General features: G+C 50.5%; 1 protein-coding gene and 1 non-coding gene across 3 annotated transcripts in view; both read right to left on the bottom strand.

Annotated features, from left to right (window-relative positions):
• Positions 1–19,964, bottom strand: part of Tyn (trynity) — a 95,407-nt gene that overhangs the window by 62,892 nt on the left and 12,551 nt on the right. The window lies entirely within an intron of this gene.
• Trnal-cag (transfer RNA leucine (anticodon CAG)) lies at positions 19,266–19,348 on the bottom strand. Its single transcript has one exon. It is a non-coding gene; the product is annotated as a tRNA-Leu (tRNA).

Here is a 19,964-nt window from a genome sequence, read left to right as displayed (position 1 = left end):
AAAAGTAAATAGTTTTGACACATCCAAGTTGATCGTCCAAATAACATTTTTTTATTCATTCTTTACGTATTTTCTCAAGTTTTCGCTTACTATATATTAAAGAGGAAGGACCAAAGTATATTTTAGCATATTTGTTATCAAGTAATTAATTCAAACAAAAATGAAAAACATTGAAAACTGGAAAACGTATCAACTAGCCCCGGACTCCCCTATCTTATAACAGCGGGCACCCGGTGCGTTTCATTAATTTCCTTCGATTAAGCCCGTTGCTACCCGTCACTCCGGCCAACCAGGAAAACTCGATCCAAACGCGACAGGGCAGGATAAGGGAAGCGACGTGTCAAACCTATCAGACGTATCTTCGAATCTGAATTTCCTGTATATCCACCTTTTCCAGTTGCTCCTATCACGAACAGATTCACCACGCACCGACCACATTCCGCGTCGGATCGCCCAGAAGCAAGCTGGTGCGCGCCTCTTCCGCCTACGAACCTACCTGTAGCAGCTTGTAGCCGCATGTAGCAACCGGCGAGGAGTATTCGCTGAAAATACCCACCGGCCGCATCCTATTCCCCCGGACGGGTTTATACCCGATCCTGAATTAAATTATTAGGCTCTTAGTTGGGTAACCGCGAGGGGCGCCAACGGTGGGAGGACGAACAGGCGGTGGAGGGCAGACGCGAGTTGCGTGGAAAATTATGCGTGTGCGTAGAGGGCCGAGTTAAGTGTCCGGCTAATGGACAGGTACATAATTTTACAAGGGTTCTTTCTGGCTACGAACAGCACAGTGTGCACGCCGAGGCCCGACTAGATCTTTGATCTGAAATTAAATTACCGTCGGCTCCGTGGAGCCTGCTCGACCCGCACGCCCCAGCATGTATGGTACCTACGTATCCGCGCGCGTTGGAGGACTGCACACGGCCATTCGCTGTAATTTTCAAGCGGTATCCAGACAATTTCGTTTGTTTACGAGCTGGCGGAAAACGCGACGCGACGCGTGCTGCGGGCAGACTTATCTAACCAAATCACTGCGCAGTGGGGGTCGCAGAGGAGACCGGGGCTAGTTGACTAATTTTTATAAATACACCATTGGTATTTTGTTGACTTGTTGCACACCAAATGTTTACAAATTTCGTTAGGTATACAGGCTTAATTTTTAAAATTTATTATATTTAGAGTAGTGAGACGAATAAGTCAACATACCCCGGCTGTGGGGTTAGTTGACAAATATGATGGGGTTAGTTGACTTGACATTTACTTTTCAGGTTTAACCCTTTGTCTGCGATTTTTTTTTATTAAGTATCATGGTGTTAGATACTGTTATTATTTTCTACTTATTTCTTATGGTCTGTTTGGAAGGCCTGAGAGTTTGAAGGGAGGATAGGGTGTAAAACTGGTAGGGGGAAGTGGATTTGAGCAGCAAAACTCTTTGCCTCGACTGCATCTTGAAGATAAACAATGCAATTTTTAGTGATATTCCTATGCTTAGTCAAGTAACCCCGTCCGTACAAACCCTCCACGCACCGGATAAAATAAAATACCCTAAATTATAGTCAATGTATCACGTTTCCACAAAATATTCATGAAAAAACATCAAGCAATACTTAGTGGACAAAAATTCATAAATAGTCGAGACAAAAATATTTACTTCCCGCCGACCTTTTTAGACTTTCCATTCTCACTGATAGAACGCGCAAGTTTTTGTCACGGTGACACATAAAACAATTGAAGGAAATTAGTCAACTAACCTCGTTAGTCAACTAGCCCCGGTCTCCCCTACTGTTTAGTCGTTTAATTGGACCGATACTCGAACTATATATCGCGAGCTCGATCTCGTTATTATTTACTAATCCACAGGGAGTACGTGCCAGAGAGGTTTCTTGAAAGGCACTGATGGCTAGCTCACTTTTCCCAACAGAGTTCCGTTTTCTCCGACTCTGCGGGATTCGCGTGAAAAGCGAGATTCAGGTCCGCGCATGCCCGATCGCGATACCACGGGAACCAGAACCGTTTGTCCCTCGGACACCGGTTTGTTAGCGCGAACCCAAAGCCGGCGTCCTACGATTTTGTGTTTGCTGTTTGCGCTAAGTCGCCGCGGCATTTTTTCGACGGCCATTATATACGCCCGTATATCCTACGCGGCGTTATTAGCGAGCTATCTGCTCGGGCATCTATGGAGCATGAGCATTTTCTGCGGTACCTGTCAATTATACAGATTTATGATCCCTCCCTCCCCCGTTTTCTCGTAGCCTGGTCGCCGCGCCGGCTGCGGCTATCCCCGCCGCACTTTCTGCGAATATACACCCACGACTCCCACAAACGCACCCGGGGGGAACATCGTTTCGCGTGTCTCCGAAGCGGTGAAAAAGAACTCGCCCGGGCTGATTAACGATCGTCGTTAATCGCGGCTGCTGCCTCAGTTACGGTTTAAGCACCGGCCTCTGGACGGTTAATCACGCGATTCATCGGGATCGATCGCGAGGAGGGCCTGATCGATGAATTTTCATGCTAGCATCCTCCCCGAGTCGAACGTGCGTCTCATTCCGAATGCGGCGTTAACGAGCGAACGAGCGGCGCAGTGCTTGGAGTCGACGGAACAGAGAAGAAAGAAACGATACCGGCGCGGCGGAGCTACAATATCCTCTCGTAACTCCTCCCTTATTAAGCGGGTTCGTTTTGCTTAAGAAAGCGCCGGCCATTTGATGCAAATGTCGGCGTTCCCAGCGCGATCGCGGAAGTTCGCACGCGAAACCGTCCGTTTTCCCTGAACGATTAAAGTTTCATTTAAATACCAGAGGAGCAGCTAGAGTCCCCGCGCCGGGCGCGGATGCAGCGCCGCGCTCGCACTAACGACCAGGATCGGCCTAATTAGCGGAATCACCGAAATGCTGGCAATTAAAGGAGGCTAATGGAAGAGCGCCGGTGGGGACCCGCCGCGGTGCAATTAATTTTAAACGTATTTAAATCGCTGCGCGCCGTCCGCGTCCGAGTGATTACGGGTTACTCGAACTTTATAGTTCGCGCATTACCCTTAATGACCGTGCTCTGTCCGGGGAGCTGCCCGCAAAAACGGCAGCCCCACCGAGACATTAAACTCGCGCTTCGTCTCGAAATTATTCTTCCAGGAACGATAAATCCTGGACGAATCTGCGAGCGATCTCGGGCGGACGATGCGAGCGCGACGCTTCGCACGAAATCGAAACAGGTTCCGGAGGATTTCGATGAGGGACCATCGGCCGCTCGGAGGATGGAAACGCTTCGGCTAACGAGCATTGTCGTCGGTGAAATATACACCTAACGCGGCTAGATCGAAGCGAGCTTAATCGCGCGGCTAAGCGCAGTGTCAATTAAACGGAATTTATATAAATTCGTCGGCGATAGGGCGAAGCATGGCCGAGGAGGACGATTTATCTCGATTTCAATCGTTCGATACCGTTGGAGAACGACACCGCGCGCACGAGAGAGGACGTAACGAGCCCGAGGCGCGCCGCAACCGAGAATCCAAGGAAGAACGAGGATGAGACACGGAGGAAGTCGCTTTTTATCGGCCGATGACAAATCGATAATACTCACGGCATCGTGCATTTGGACCGGTTCCCCGGGCTATTCCTTTTCTTCTACGCCTTTTAATTAGCTCGATCCCATCGTTTATATCGTCTCGATAAAAAGTGTCGGGACAGCGCGTCGCTCGACGGGCCCCCCTCGTTCGCCGGAAATCGCATCCCCTTGCGGCTGACGACTATTCAAGGCCACCCGATTCAGTGAAATCGCACGGGACCCTTGTACGATCCGATTGCCGGGGCATCGAGCTTCTTCGTGAAAATAAAGCGAGCCGACCAGCACAGCTAATCGGTAAGTGGACCACGGGGAACGCAAGAAACGCGAGCGTGAACACGCACGCGGAATTCGACGCTGTTCGTCGGCGATTTCACGATGGCCAGCATTCGGGTCCGAAGACCGGGACCACTTAGGAGAGCTAGGTGACCTTCTAGGATGTGTATGTTGGCCGAAGTAACAGTACCGACCATTCTCGAGCAGGATCGAATCGACTTGGAGGCTCTCCTTCGACGGCAGGTGTTGGACACCGCTCTGTCGTCAATTATCGTTCGATCGGACCACTCGAGTTTCTCTTTGCCTTGCTCCTCTTCTCCGTTTGCCTAACTTCGGCCGGCCTAATGCCCGGTGCGCGTCACCGCGCGTCACTGCGCGTGCGATGGCGAGAAATTATCCCCGTCTTGCGCGGTGGTTAACTCGTCCAGCGAACGGTCTCTACCGCGCGGCTGTCCGATAAATTACTCGGCCGACGCGTTTTTAAAGCCCGCTGAAAGGCCAGGGATCCTTTCGGCTCGTTACACCGCAAATCCTTCGATCTTCCGCTCGATTCGGAGGAAATCTCTCGCTTTAATCGGCGATTATTCTGCCAGCTGTCTCGCCCGACGACGCCTCGCCGCTGCTAGCCCCGATGGAATAAAAGAAAAAAAAAATGAAACGATTTGTAAGAGCTTTTGTCCTTCGATCGGCCAGAGTGATGTATGGGCTTTTTGTCCTGGCGCTCGTGTGTCACTGAATTCTGTCCTAGGAGTGTCCTCGCCGCGATCGGGAGGGTGTCTAGGCCGGCGACGGAAAAATCGATCCCGCGAGTCTGTCCCGGTAAAGGAACATATACACGGCGAGCTGGATCGAGCTGCTGGCGGTCATAGTTGTATGGAAGCACTCGCAGCTCCACAGAGGGGCCTTGTACGGACTTCTGCGGACCGCCTTTGAGAGACTTCAATGCCAGCGTAAGAGAGCACGATGCAGAGAAGCTTTCCATTGCCTGATCCTCCAACCGCGCTGTTCGCCAGAGCAACGATAGCACTTGGCAGCGGTAGCGGGCGTTAGAGAAGACAGATTGTAGCGCGATGCTCGATGATTTAAAGATGAAAACCACCAGGGGTTCTTGGAGCATCATCCTCGAGGAAGGCCTGCGTGACAGGGTTGGGCGATTTCCGTCCTTGGGTGGAATATTGCGCGGCAATTAGTTAGACCAGACCCAGGATCGCTTCGGTCCCACGTCAGGGCGTGCGTGCGATAATGACGCGCGGAATCGTGACCTCGGGGCTTCTGTTCCTCGCTTTCATCGTGGAGCCACCTTGACGAGGCGCGAAACGAACGGGAGGGAGATGGCGCGGCGCTAATTAAAACGCGAGGACCTCGTTTCGCGTCCCACCGACATCTCCAACGTTTACTATTACACGAGCCTCGGGTCGTTAAGCGTTCCTCGCTGTCGCTGCAGAAACGAGCCGATCGAGTGCCGATGCTCGCCGGACATCGTTCGCCCGACGTGCTCGCGCGGCCGTACGCGGACGTAAAATAATCGTTTCGCGGGACGGTCAGCTAGGAAATTGATAACCGACGTGAAATGAACGAGGCCACGTTTTTCCCCGCACTGGGTCGCGATAAAAAGCGCATTGAAACTGGGAGGACGGTTTTCGCTGCAATTTGTCTTGCTGACTTTAACGGCACGCGCACCGAGACTCGGCTAGTGCAGCTCGCGGTCAGTCTTTCCTTTTTTCTCTCCTCCACCTAGGGGCTTCGCGTAATTTGCTTCCTTTCTTTTATTCGCAGGTTTTAATGGGACTCTGCTCGAGCGCTGCACGCTCGGCAGTATCGTTACGTTTTCGTGCGTTTTAGATTCATGTTTTTGTACGCATCATTCACGGCCTGAGTGGACATGCGTGGCATAGTTCGTTTCGAGTGATTTTCCGTGGGGAAAGCGATGATGAGGTAGAATAGCACAGGGGAGTCAGGTATTTAGGAACGACCTCCGTGGTCCTGTTTCCTTCGCCACGGTTCGTCGGTTCCGAACAATGTTCGCGGAAATAGCAGCGGGTCATCGCCTCGCACGCTCTAGCCGCGAGGCGCCGCGCCGCATTTCCCAGGCTCGAAAAACGAGAAAGAACGAGGAAGGAGGTGAGCAGAAGAGGAACGAGACACGCGGATGCTCCTACATCGTGCTCGCTGAGACATTATCACAAATTTGGAGGCAGCAGGGGAATGAAACGGTTTTAGGTCGCGGGGAATCGCCTGTTATCTGATAGAAACGAACAAACAGCGGTTAACAGTCGGCGGATCTCAATGAAAAGAAATTCTACCGTTCGACTTTAATTAATCTCCGTCTCTAATTAATTTCCTGCTCACCAACGCAAATAGGACGGCTCGACGTATATCGCGCATCTCGAGTTCGTAGCATACTTGACATACCGAAAATAATTCTTTTGATTCCCATCGTGCGATCGTCGATGCGTTCGGCACAGATTCCACGGAGCAGTCAGTGAAAAGATCCTCAGAGATTCCTTCTAACGAATGCCTTCAAAATGAAAATAGCTGTACACAACCTGTGGGAGGAATCGCACAGAAGCGTGTCTACTGTCGTTGGTGTATTATCGCGTCTTATGTGTGTTTTCGACGTGGTCATAGCACTACTTCATCCTTGCTGCATTTGTCTGATACCGTATTCCGCGGCTTTGATTCTAGACGTTTATCTGCCAACATCTCCTTAGACTTTTCTAAGGCGTTTGATACGATTGATCACGACCTGCTGATTGCTAAACTCCGACATGCTGGTTTGTCCTCTAGTGTCCTGTCTTTCCTGGAATCGTATCTCTCTTCTCGCACTCAGCAGGTTATGCTTAACTAGTTCATGCCTACGGTCTCATCTATTCGCGTGGTTATACGTGGAGTACCTCAAGGCTCAGTACTTGGGCCACTGATATTTAGTATTTACGCAAGGGATCTGCCCTCGGTCTGTCACAATTGCCGGGTTTATATGTACTCGGATGACACTCAGCTGGTTAAGGATTTTAATATCGACGGGGCTGATTCTGCTAAACGTGAGATGGCTGCCGACTTGGTACGCCTCACGGTTTGAGCTGACTCTCACGGTTTGCAGTTAAATCCCGCTAAATCATCTTTATTAGTGGTGGGCTCTCCCGCTCTGTGTCAACAGCTGTCTTCTTTTGTTATTTCCTGGGGCTCTGCACCTCTTTCTATGCAATCTATCGTCAAAATTCTCGGTGTTACCCTAGATCCTCAGTGGTCCCTTGACCAGCATGTAGCTGTCTTGTGTTGTTCTGCTTTTCTCGTCCACTATCCTTAACTCCCCTTGTCTTGTGGTTCTCTCTTTCGCTCTTCTGTTGTTTCGCTAGCTTTATTTCTGACAGATAATGTTTGGGGGTTAGGTTGCAAAACAGCGGGTACGCTGAACCTCGCCCATTTATCACATAATTTGTGTAATTTATGGTGAATAAAGTTGATTTATTATTATTATTATCCACGCGTTCGAGGCTCCAGAGATCGGAGATCGGCCACTCGGCTCGCTTTTTGGAGAAATATGAGCGCCACTGCGAGCGAGTAACAGTAGCACGTTCCAGCATATGTACGCAGAATTTCCCGGGGCGCGTTCCCGCGTAGCGTGCACGCAAGTTGATGCTCGCACCTAGCCGATCCCACGCAGGGAATCGACTTGGGTGCAGTCGCATCGCGATCGCGAATGCTCGAAGTAATCGAGCCGACAGATGCTTTCGCGAATTCAGGTATGTAATCGCGACGACACACGAGATTCTGCGTTGGCGCGCTCTCCTTCTTTTATCCTTTTGTCCCGCGGGGTGGTCCGACGTTCGATCGTCTCGATTCGATGCTCGCGTGGCAGGGTTTCGAGTCGCGAGGTGGATCGAGCTGCAATTACCTACGGTGGGCGGCTCGCTCGAATTATCGCGATAACCTGGCTGGGCATTGTGTCGTTTAATTGCAGGGATGGACGACGGTACCAAGGGCTCGCGGTCGCGGCTTTCCTTTTGCGGGCCCGCGCGGAGCTTACCAGCGAGCAAGGATGTTACGCGTACAATTAACTGCCCTTCGCGATATGTAAGCTTCAGCAACGAACGAGCGCAACTTTCGTTCCAGCCCGACAGTTTTACAGTTACTCACTTTTATCCGGGCGGTCGGGAGACCACGGTGTTTCATCCGCGATGCACCTCTGCGCAAGGACTCGGCGCGCTGCGTTATTTAATCGAGTTCAAAGTTACCGTCCGTATCGCGGTGCTTCGGCCGATGCCTCGCCAACTGCATTCCCGTGCATTCTACTCTCCCGTATCAACGATAAAGTCATACCACCGAGGACTTTACGAGCCTGACCCTCGACTACTGGCCCGACCGTATTACAAACGCGATTCTACGCCAGCCGGCCGGCCCCGCGGCGTGCTCCAACTCCAGCACGCTGTTATCGCTCGTTAACTTTCCACTAAAAAGTATACGAATCCCCTGCCGAAGGAATTTATGCTTCCTTTAGAAACTACCAAGCTTAACATCACAAACGCCAATTTACCAACAATGCAACCGAGGAACACGGAGAAGTAGCGGCGGCGGCAGCATTCACGTCGCGTCAGAGTTTTCATAGGCGAGGCACGCGGCCGCGAAATAAAACCGCTTTGCTGACCCCCGTTCGACGAGCAGGATCCAGTCTTCCTGAAAGTCAGAACGCGGAGGTTGTCGAGCCAGCAAGAGTGGGTGTTTCGCCGCGTGCCAAATCGTCACCGCTCTGGCCCGTTAACGAATCGTAATGGAGAACGTTAATTGGCGAATAATTGGCATCAAGCGAGAGATCGACGCTCGCGAGCTTAGGGGTTACCTACCGTCAGGAGGTAGAAAAAGAATCGATTCTTTGGGAATTTATTTCGGAAAGTGCATGCATATTTTTATGCAATGATTTTTGTACTCAAACTAGGGACACGTTAACGAGTTATTATATTATGTTTTGGTATAAAAATATTTAGTTATTCCAAAATTACAACTGATTTCCTGGAAGCTGTTTTCAAACCGGTGACCACGATTTCTCCAAAACAGCTTCACCAATCTTTCTGAAACTTTGCAGGTTTCTTCTAGACATTCAAATCTAGTCTTTTAATCGAAGCATTTGTTTTTCCAATGCATAGTTTTCATTTTATGGATGAAAAATGAGTTTTTTCTACGAAAATCGATCAGTTCACTTTAAACATTTGCCATTTTGTCTCAGATTAATATTTTATAAAACATAACGATTAAGGACTAGATAAACTATTGTACTAACTAAGTCTTCTTCGTTTTTTTATTTCAGATAACCCAGTTCCGAATAATGTTGTTTCTAAAAACAGCTTAAAAAATCAGTTGTAATTGTGCAATAACTAATTATTTATATAACAAAACATAATATAATAACCTGTCAAAGTGTCATTCATCTGAATACAAAAGCCATTGCATAAAAATATGCACGTACTTTCTGTAATAAATTCCCAAAGATTCTATTCTTTTTCTACCTTCTGACGGTAGTTAACTTCTTAAGGGACTGACGTCACCATGCCTGCTCATTGGGATGCTCCAGGCAGAAGAAACGGTTATCCTCGAAATTGATGAGTAGGTACACCGAATATATTACTTCTTGCTTCGACCGTATGTACGCAACCTTTGCTCCAACTCTCTCGAATTAACGTTGAGTGCCCGCGGGGCGCGGGTTAATTTACAACCGTTTTACAAGCGTTCCGGTTCTTTCGCGGCCTGAAATCAAAACGGCCGCGGGATTTCTTCGCGAAACTGGATCTTCGAGCACGCGATGGCTGCCTCGACCCGCAAGGTCGCCCCTCAACCACATTATTAGCGAAATGCCATTCTTTATTCAGCCGTTCCTCCCTTATCCGCCTTATCTCGGCGCAGCGGTTACCGCGAATTTCATTACGCTCGAATTGATCCCCGACGATGTCAGAAGCAGGAAAGGATCTTCCTCGAACCGCGCGGAACGCGACGGCGACGACAAAAGGACCGCGAGAAGGAGCGAGTTAAGTGATTTTTTCCCAGATTCGACGAAAGCGCGGAGGGTACTCATTACGCGGGCAGCGCGTTACACGGGAATAATGGACGGCTTTGGCCGTAATGACGGTCGAACATGCGTTCTCGAACATGGAAATCGGTGGCTCGCCCTCGGTGTGCAGCCACCGTACAATCCATTAGTTTCTCGCGCCAACAGCCGCAAAAAGGCCGTGCAATATTTCAAGACGGGCTGGACTTAACTGTACTCCGTGGCTGATCACGGCCGGTAGCAGGTGGAAATGATATCTATGGCCGTAAAAGCTGCCGCGATCCTCTTTCGCGCCGTCTCCCCGCGATCCCTCCAATTAAGTCCTCAACCGGCTCCGTCACTTTGTTGCTAAATTGCAATTCCAATTAATTACGCGTTCCCCTGGGACGCCGTGCTCTCTCACGCGTGTATCATGGCAATTAGCCGATAATAAGTCCTGCGTGTTTTCGATAATCCGGCCCGATCGTGTGCGCGATCGCAGAGAAAGCCTTGTCCACGACGCGTCGCGATTAGAATTATCTCCAACGTTGGAAAATCACGGACGTCAGTGTGAGTGAATTTTTGATCCCCGTTCGACGCGGGAGCCAACGACCTCTCTGACGGAGAAAAGCGTTTCCAATAGCCAGTAATTATGCGCGTTACCGGAGAAGCGGTTGCAAGTCGATAAATAAACGACTGGAACCAGTAAAATTTTTTCTCGATCTTTTCTTCGCCCATCGTTTCCAACACGTGACAATGTACCGTTGTCTACATCCATGCCGGATAAAATGATCGTCGCCCTACTCGGCCGCCCGGTTCCGTCGCGTTCCTATTAGCCACCGTTCCTCCACTCGACACCATAAATATGCATGTAAATAATCAGCTACCGACAGATCCGCGCCGAGGTCATCGAATCGTGTAATTTCACGCAACGGCGGCGTGTTCCTTTTTCCCGTTTCGAGTGTCAGCTCCTCCTCAACGTACGATCCCGAGCGTGTATACTTATGCATATCGACGAGGCAAGACGTGTTATTAGAAGGCTGAGGGACGACGGTAACACGAGTGTCACCTAGGCCTCGTAAAGAAGATTGCAAGAACGTAGCTATACGATGGGTGGGTAATGGCAAGGGCGAGCCGAAGGCAGTAGCCACGGCGCAACAAGACAAATCACAAACACGCTAAATTAACGGGCAAAAGGGAAATAGAGAACGGACACGTGGGAATAGTATCAGCGATGAAAACTGTAGAATCAGGAACCTCTATAAAAGGCCCCCCGGAGTAAGAGACCTCGGAGGGTCGGCTTTGGTTTTTTTTCGTAAATGTGTTTGTTTTGCCATAAAATACATAACAATTGTATAGATGTTTATAGGGTATAAACACAGCCGAAATTGGCACCTCGTTACATTATAAACTTATGCTAAGCAGCAGACTCGTTCGAGTACTCGTGCCTAAACAATAATAGGAACTTTATATATCGCTAGTTTGTACTTTAAATTGCATTTACTATCTTTTAATGACAGGTTGATTGTGCATTATTAACCTAGGAAAAATCTGCTCTAAACCTAGAAGGTCTTTGGTAGGGGTCGGCTTTGGCGATAGTGGTAAGGCTGCTGGCCAGTAGCACAGAGGACCCAAAGATCGTGGGTTCGAGCCCCCCGAGGCCCGTTTTTTTTCGTGGCTCCCGAACATATAGGAATTCCGAAGCCTATTCCTACAAAACTGACTTGCCATCGCCAGCAATTGAAATGCAAGCGTACTTGCTCAGCGTACGCTCGCGTCTCCAGTCGCAGTTATGTCACGCAAACGGGGAACAGTTTGAGTTTTCTCACGTAGCCCAGGTGGCTGAGGGGGAAAAATGGCGGTAGCAATGAGTCGTTCGCGCGGTTCTGAATGCTCGTTGGCACGCTGTCCCGAAGCCGCGTAGAATGTCTTCAGGATGAAAAGGTAGTAGAGAGAGGTACCAGCCGCGCGCTACGTGTCACGGGCCAACAATTAGAATACACCCGTCCATGGGAAGAAAGGTTATCCACAAATTTGCAGAAACTGTACGCGTGCACAAGCCGTGGCGAGGATGTAAACACTGGGAACAACTTCGAAGCCTGTTTCCACCTGAACCGTGGCTGCAGGTGCGGAGGGGTCTTGTTCCTGGATCAGGGTACAATAATTCCTTTCCGCGGTTAGATTCTCTGCACCGTGTAAGCCTTCGGCCCAGCGGACCTCCGAGCATGTCCATTCAGCGACACGACTATCATTGCGGAGGTGTTAAGTGCTTTCATAAAGCGACACCACTGCCTACGAAATCGAAAGATGGACTCCAAGGGGGGTCGTCGACGAGTAACGGGACCCGGACACGTCCGATGCACTTTCAAGCACCCGTGTCTCAATCTGAATTCGAAATTCCAGGCGGAATGCTCGTCGAGTTTTCGCGGAACTGCCTCGCGCGTTCGCGTGACGCGGTTTCACTACTTAGGCGACGGTCTCGACCACCCACTACTTTCCCCAGAGATCGTGCCGCGATCTTGTCGTGCAACGATGCAGGCTCGTCACAGAAAAGTTGCTACTAATAAGGAGTATCGAACATTGAGAATGCAGCGACGGGCGACGCTACATCGATAGCGAGCCTGGGCGTCGATGATAACGGTACCGTTTCCAAAACGTAGGAGGTGGTAAAAAAATCCTAATACCGTCTATCGGTGGGCAAACGTAGGCGGGGGAGAGGCGCGACGAGAACGAGGGAACCGTTGCCGCGGACCAGCTGTCCGTCGCGGGTTTTACGAGACTCGAAGAATCTCGGTGATCGGTTGAAAGAACGGACCGACGCCGACGGTGCGTGTAAGCTGCGTACAGATAACTGTACGTTCGTTCGAAAGTCGGTCGAATATGGGCCAGTCGTTTCGAGCCGTCGAGCGCGATTTCGCGGCACGGTTTCCGCGTTTTTCGCGTTTTTCGCGTTTCCCGCCTCGCCTCCTCCAGGCACCCGCGAATTCCACGTTTCCCCCGGCTTATCCGATGGAAACGGCTCGCGTGAGAACGCCAGCTCGTGGCTGGACTCCATCGCATCTTTGTCCCGAGATCGGCGAAGAATTGGAACAGGAATTTCGCGAAGCTCGGCCGGGAGTGGCGGCCACGATGCAACCCTCCTCTCCTTATGCCCTTACGGCGACGTTTATCGCCGGTTTATATTTAGATTCGAGCAGTGCGGCGGACGATTTTTCTCGAGACGATCGCTGTTACGACCGGTCTGCTTGTTCGATCTTTATGGATCGAGGGCGTTACGTGCGCGTTATTGGAGCAAAGTCCCTTGGCCGGCGATTACAGCCCCGTCGACTCGATCGTTCCGGTTTACGAGCGGTCTGTGAATTTGTAACGATTCCGAAGGCGTCCTGCAACAGGTTCAACTGGATTACAATGAATCTTCAGCGAGCATTCGTTGCAGGACGATCTCTTCTTGTTTCAGGCACGGGATTAAGCCCCTCGGAACGCGTGGTCGGGCACGGAACGATGCTGCATGCAACAAGTAGCTGGCTATCGCGCTCCGGCGATCGCCGCGTAGGGGAGCAAAAATTAATTAACTCAATTATCCATCGTACGATTCAATCCTGCGGGACCGGCAATCGAAAGCGGGCCGTTTAGGGCGCATTCCCACGACTAATTTGCTGGGTAATTGTACCGGCGGTCGGCGGCGGGTGTTCGAGAATAAAGGAATGGTTTTTGCGGGATCGCTAAGCAGGCAAGATTGTTCGGCTGGTTGCGCGCTGCTTCCTGCTCGAACAATCGAAAACATCGCGAAATTAGCCGTTTCGCGAAATTAAACAGATCGGTACACCGGAGAAGCTTCCGTGCAGATAGAGATCGAGTGGCTCATACCGCGTGTATCGAGTGGCCGTAGCCAATCGGCGATGTTTCCAGCTTAGAATCGTTTCATCCGCGCGGCTGTTCCAGGGATCCCGTTATTTTTATTGCTCGTTATTACCGTTATTAATTCCGATGTTTACCAGCCGTGCAATGATATCCGTTTCGTCGCGGAAACACCGATCCGATCGAAAAATCGCGGCGTGTTTATTCGCCGCGGGTACCGACGTAACGGATCGTTAGCGTTCGACCAGCCGATATTTACGTCAGCAGGAATGGCAATTAACGTTGCCGGATAAATGCAAGTGGACGCGGTATCATTCAAGTCCCAGCCGGTTTACTAATCACCGGCGTTGCGAGCGCGACGAATAATTCGCGAGCGTCGCATCATTTCCAATAGTCGGGCCCAGCATCTCGTAAAACGAAATGATAGCAGCGGCGCTCCACGAGCTTCGCTTCTCCGCGCAACTTATCGTTACACCTAACGCACAGTGGCGGATTTAACAGGCGTCCGATGCGTAGTTGCCACCTGGGCCCCTGCCCGAAAGTCCCCCAGGGCCTCATCTTCCAAAAAAAATTAAGATTTTATCCAAACACTATATGTTTTCTCTGTATTTGACACTTGCTCGTGTTTTGTTAGCTACTTCTTCTTTTCTCGAAAAAAATGGGCCCCTCAGAACGTTTGCCACTTGGGCCCTTTTCCTTAAATCCGCCACAGTTAATGCTGGACCCTCCGTTACAAATTCGTCGAACTCGATTGAATCTTGCGCTCCGCCTCGACACGAGTCGCTTCTAAATCGACTGAATTACACGATCGTTGTGCAGCATTATCTCCATGCTGTCCAGCTACTTAGGTATCGCAATCTGAATTGCGCTTGTTTCACATCCGCGTTCGATATTCGCGACGCGGCGCAGGCTGTAGAGATAACTGTTCCAAGGCGCTAACAGTTAAACAAGCGACGGGGGACAAAAATCGGGACCCGATCCTCCCGCGAAAAATCCCGTGCACCGTTTGATCGACGACATGCCGGTCGGCTGGTATCGGCCAGCCGCGAATTTGTAGGATCGCCGCGGACGGTGCCAGAAGAACCTGGAGCGTGTCGGCGAATACCTACTCGAGCGGCGAGTGAGATCCGCGCGTAATGTGCCAGCGAGTCAGCCACACGAGCGAGTCGCGAGGGCAGCGTCGATAGGTCGAGCTAGTCGAACAATGCGGCAATAAAACGATGAAGAAGAGATCAGGGACCGCGAGGACTGTTGGCGCGATCCGATTAGCACACAAAAGCGTAGGCGGCATTGTTCCGTTTCGAATCGCCCGGTCTGGCTGCTCGCTCGTATTATCGGCTCGCCTGGTCCAATTAATTCCAGCATCGTGTAAACCAGCCGCGATGCGCTTCTAAGCTGCGCGATCTACACGCCTCGCGGCCCTATCTCTCTCCTGATCGTTCAACTTCACGGCTTAAGGGGACCGTCCGGTCTAGAGCCCCCAAAAATAGGTGATCTTTAGGAATTAATTAAAGGAAAACTACTATATATAATTTAATGGGACTTGTTGCATTGTATTAAGGAAGTCTTAAGTTATAGAAGTATATTTTTTGTTTTATAATTAATCATTGCAGACGGCACTGGGGAGTCGTTAAAGTCAAGGCGTCAAAAAATTCATCCAAATCGGTAGGAACTGTATCTCCATAAGTTATTATCCGATTTCACTGAAACTTTTCTTATTTTTAAGAATATACTTCTGGATAGGGGAAAAGCCATAAAAATTACAAAAATGACATTTTTTAGAAAAAATAACGACACTTGAAGTTTGAAATCACTTTTCCCTATAGTTTTCATACTTTCAACGCCTTAGAAAATTATAAATTTTCAATCTTTTAATTTTTTCTGGTATCCCCCCTAGCCAGAAGTATATTCTTTAAAATAAAAAAAGGTTCAGTCGAATTGGATAATAACTTTTATAGATACAGGTCTCACCAAGTTTGAGAACACTGTTGCGTGAAAAACGCGTTTAAAGTTTTACGTGAGCGCCGCGTGGGCGGTTGTGACCCACGCATTTGCCGCTACTCAAATGCCTATCACTTCGGGAATTTTACGAATTTCAACAAATCCTAAACACGTATGCCTAAAAGGTTGAACATTCGAAAAATGAAATAAAAAAATCGATTTTTAGACCGGAAGGTCCCCTTAATAAACGCGCCCCTTCGATTCTTGTATTCTTCCACCAGCTCGGCTACCAGTTGACACTGGTTTCGTTCGATCGTCGACAGTCAGCCAGCTTCTATCGTTCAGCTGGCGTTTACCCTCGCACGGAAAGCCCGATGATTTTTCGCGGCCTCGGAGGCGCGATTATTACGCGGAATGACAAGCAACATATGGCTGCTTGCACAGCCACGTCCGAGACCGCGTCTCGATGGAAACTTGTTACACCAGGGGCCGCATAAACAGTGGATTTATTGTTAACAACGGTGGACGTCGCGGCGCAGCGTCCCGGGGATCAAGATTGATGCGCAATACCTCTAAACGCGGATTGTTTACACGCTGCGAGCGCATGACTCTGCAGAATCCCGCGGATTCGCAGCATCTGCCGCGGTGGTAGCGGTGCACCGGTCACTCCCGCCACCGCCGCAACCCAATTTCGATAAATCCTCGGCGAAGCATGTTCTTCGCGGCGTTCCGCGTTGCAGAGGAATTCCCCAAAGTTTTTCCACTGGACCAGGCTGGAACCAGGTTCTCCTGTTAGCCAAGAGTCCGGCGAATCGGGCACGAGCACCGTGTGTCGCCTCGGAGAGGAAGCGAAACTTGGCTTCCATTAAGAGCTACACAGCCGCGCGCGTTACAGATGAGAAGTGGCCGAGCGACAACTTTGCTGGGACGTCGCGGGTAATGGTCCCGAGTTCTCCGAGTCTGTTCGGCACTTGCAGCGGAATGGGGATGGTTACGCGAAGGGCGAAGAATCGGCGAATGTAGAGATCGAAGGAGCGGAGATGCGAGATAGAAGGTGCAACGACGGGATTAAATGGCACATTGGTCGCGCGAGTCCAAGACCATCTGGCAGCCGCTGCACACGAGCAAGACGAGCAAGACGAGTAAGATAGCGGTCCATGGAGGCACACTCGCGTGCTACCCGCCGGATCGTGCTCGATCTTTCGGTACCGAGGATCCGTTTTGAGGAGACCTACTTTCCGCCGCGTCGCTACGCGCAGGCGGAGGATCGAGCAACGCGTCTCCTCCGTCCGATTAAATACCTCCTTCGCGGGGGAACCAGCCGTGCCTGACCTCCGCGAAACTTGCACGTTCCTCGCCGACCGCCTGTATCAATTTGAATTCTGCAACCTGCGGGGTTTACCGTTGCGCGTGGTCGAGGATTAGATACCGCGTCCAGCCGTTGCTCGATCCAATGGAAGCTCGCAGCTCCGAGTGTTAAGGAACACCAGCGGTTCCCACGATCAAACGGATGCTCGCGGGTAGGAGGAAGGTGGGTTGGAACAATGTTGCGCGGCGATCAATTTATTCCAGGACAATGGAAGATGATGAGCCGACGAGTTGACGAGTTGATGGCAGATGCGGAGGGAGATGCCTCGAGTCATTGATCCATCGTCACGGAGCCTCAGCTCCGCGAGCCAAGTGGTAAGGCCACTGGTAGTGTCTCAATCAGGCGGAACGCAGCCGCATTTTCCCTACACGGCACGCGATAGAGCAGGGTCGATACTCCATTCCCCCGTGATTCTCGCGAATAGGAATTCAACCGTCCCCGTTTACGGGCAGAGTGGTAGCCGATGGCGAGGGATAAGAGGTCCCGTGGTATCGGTCACGAAAACCCAACGTTCCCGAGGAGCAACTGGCATTACCAGCGACACAGCTAACTACGGTGTTTCAGCTACCCGCTGGATAATCACAGGACTTGACCAGGCGATAACTGGAGGAAGCTGGGGATTACAGGTTGCGGGCATCTCGATAGTACGAGCCGCGAAGGCAGAGCTACGCTTTAATGTCTACGCAACCTTCTCTCCTCTGAAACATTACGAATCTGTTCGTGTCTGCGGAATGGCGAGGGGTTGTCGGTCGATTTCGCTGCAGACAGGTCCGCGTCTTACTTTAAACCCGCTTGCGACCGGCTCGAATACCTGACCGATATCCTGGTAACCCGGTTGACCGTTTTCAACGCACCACCGCCGACGAAGAATATTAATTACGCGTATTCAGCGACTGCACGAGCCGCGTTCGCGCCTAGGAAGTAGGTCCCCCGCCGCTTGTTATTGAAAAGCGTCTAAACCACGACGACATGAATAATTTAGCGCGATAATCGCCAGGCTAAATGCAGCGAGCGAGGATGCGAGTCCTAGATAAGAACACCCTACGGACTGCCGATGAATCCGCGGAATATGCGGCTAACACGAGAGGAATGGTATGTAACAAAACACAGAAGAGCCTCGAGACGCTCGGAGCCCGCAGAGGAGAGCCTCGACTCTTATAGAATCGCAAGTCAAAGAAACAGTAATTGCGTGACCGAGCATAAATCTTGCTTATGCACGCGTGCCTCAGCGATTCACGCGCAAAGTTGCTTATGTCACTCGGCCGGACTAGTTCTCTATTCGTGGCAGAGCAAAAAGTCCTGGCTGTTACTATTACATTTAATTGATCCAGCTTGTTCCCCTTCATTGATAGGTTGATTAGGATCGTAGCTCGACGATTGAATCCACGGTAGCTCGCGATCCTCGATACGCGAGGGCCGAGGAACCCATGAATCCGCATCGTATCGTAAATCGACGGGGGCAACGGAACGTGAATTGCTCGACATTATTATAGACGAGCATGCATTACGGTATGCTCGAACAGGCAAATAAAGAATTGCCCGAGCAATCAGGCATTTAGCGTGGACTCGCAGCTGACCCAAATGCTTTCTGCACCGTCACGAAACCGGGGACCGCTGGGTCCGATAATGAGTTCATCGACGGTTATGGCCACGGTTCGACGCGACTCGCGTGCAAACACTATAAACTCGCTTATGTCACCGGGGCCAGGGCCTCGGGGGCCGGTTATTTTCGAGGTCTCGAGTTATTTCGGTCAGTGGTCGTCCTACGCTCGCCTCGTCCTCCTTCTTCTCTGGCTCGTTACACCTTCGAGATCTTGAACTTGACTGGAGCCCGTGAACGGGCAGCCTTGGCGTTCATTACCGTTAGACACCGCCGCGTCGCGTCGCCGCAATATACGCAAACTCATTTCTTCCGCGCCTGTTCCCGCGCGCTCCAAACTAATTACCCCGTCCATTGCTCATGTTAGCGATAACGTTCGATCGAATCGCCCAGCCTCTTTGGCCGCCGATCACTCTTCCAGACAATTTTCCCGTCGCGTGGGAAAGCGCCGATAACAGGGTTCTCAATCGTTCGTCCCAAGAGATTAACAGCTGCGACTAACTTCACGTCAGATCGGCGAGGTTAATAATTCCTATTGAGAAGTGACCTGTGCCGTCATCGAAAGCAGTAGAAAAAATTATGATTTCGATAAGATGAATAAGTGATGCACGCATGATCGCGACACAATTTTCGGGCGAAAAAAAAGATTTTGTCAGAAGTGGGATTCGAACCCACGCCCACAGAGTGGACTGCGACCTGAACGCAGCGCCTTAGACCGCTCGGCCATCCTGACTTGGAAGAAACTTTCTCAAATGCAGCAGAAGAATCAGACCGTAGTTCTATATATAGAACTTGAACTTTGTAATGATAGTAGATAACTGCAAACCGGAACGTGACTATAAACTAACACGATCAATGATTTAGACTAGATAATTCGACTAGACTAAGAGATAAACATTTATGCCCAGTGCTCGATGGAAGTAATAAAGACTTTTCATGTATCTACACACACGTTAATTACATAGTGTAAAATGTAAAACGCACGAATTTGACGATTTTAAAAAACGAGGCATTGTTTGGGAGCGCCACGAAGCGGCAACACGAAGTACTACGTACTAGGAGTAACTTTCAACGCGCTGGGTAACTACCGAAGCGACAGCCTCTTTTATCGACCATAGGGTAGAGCTGATATTCAGGGTTCGTGTTCGCGTCCAGAGAGCCTATCTCTGCGAAGAGAAACTCGGCGGCAAGGAAACAGAGACATTTGGAAATCGCAATAGAAATCGCTTTTCCGTCGATACCTTCGCTTTCACTTCCGCGTGTGCGAGCGCCGATACGTGCGCACAGATTTCGCACTGTGTCCTCTCGCAACCGATCTCTGTCCTCCGATTTCTAAGCGATTCTCTCCG

Source organism: Andrena cerasifolii, chromosome 8 (assembly GCF_050908995.1).
Source record: "Andrena cerasifolii isolate SP2316 chromosome 8, iyAndCera1_principal, whole genome shotgun sequence".
NCBI classification, from domain to species: domain Eukaryota; kingdom Metazoa; phylum Arthropoda; class Insecta; order Hymenoptera; family Andrenidae; genus Andrena; species Andrena cerasifolii.
The sequence above is the reverse complement of the archived record's forward strand: the minus strand, read 5'-3'. Positions and strand labels throughout refer to the sequence as shown.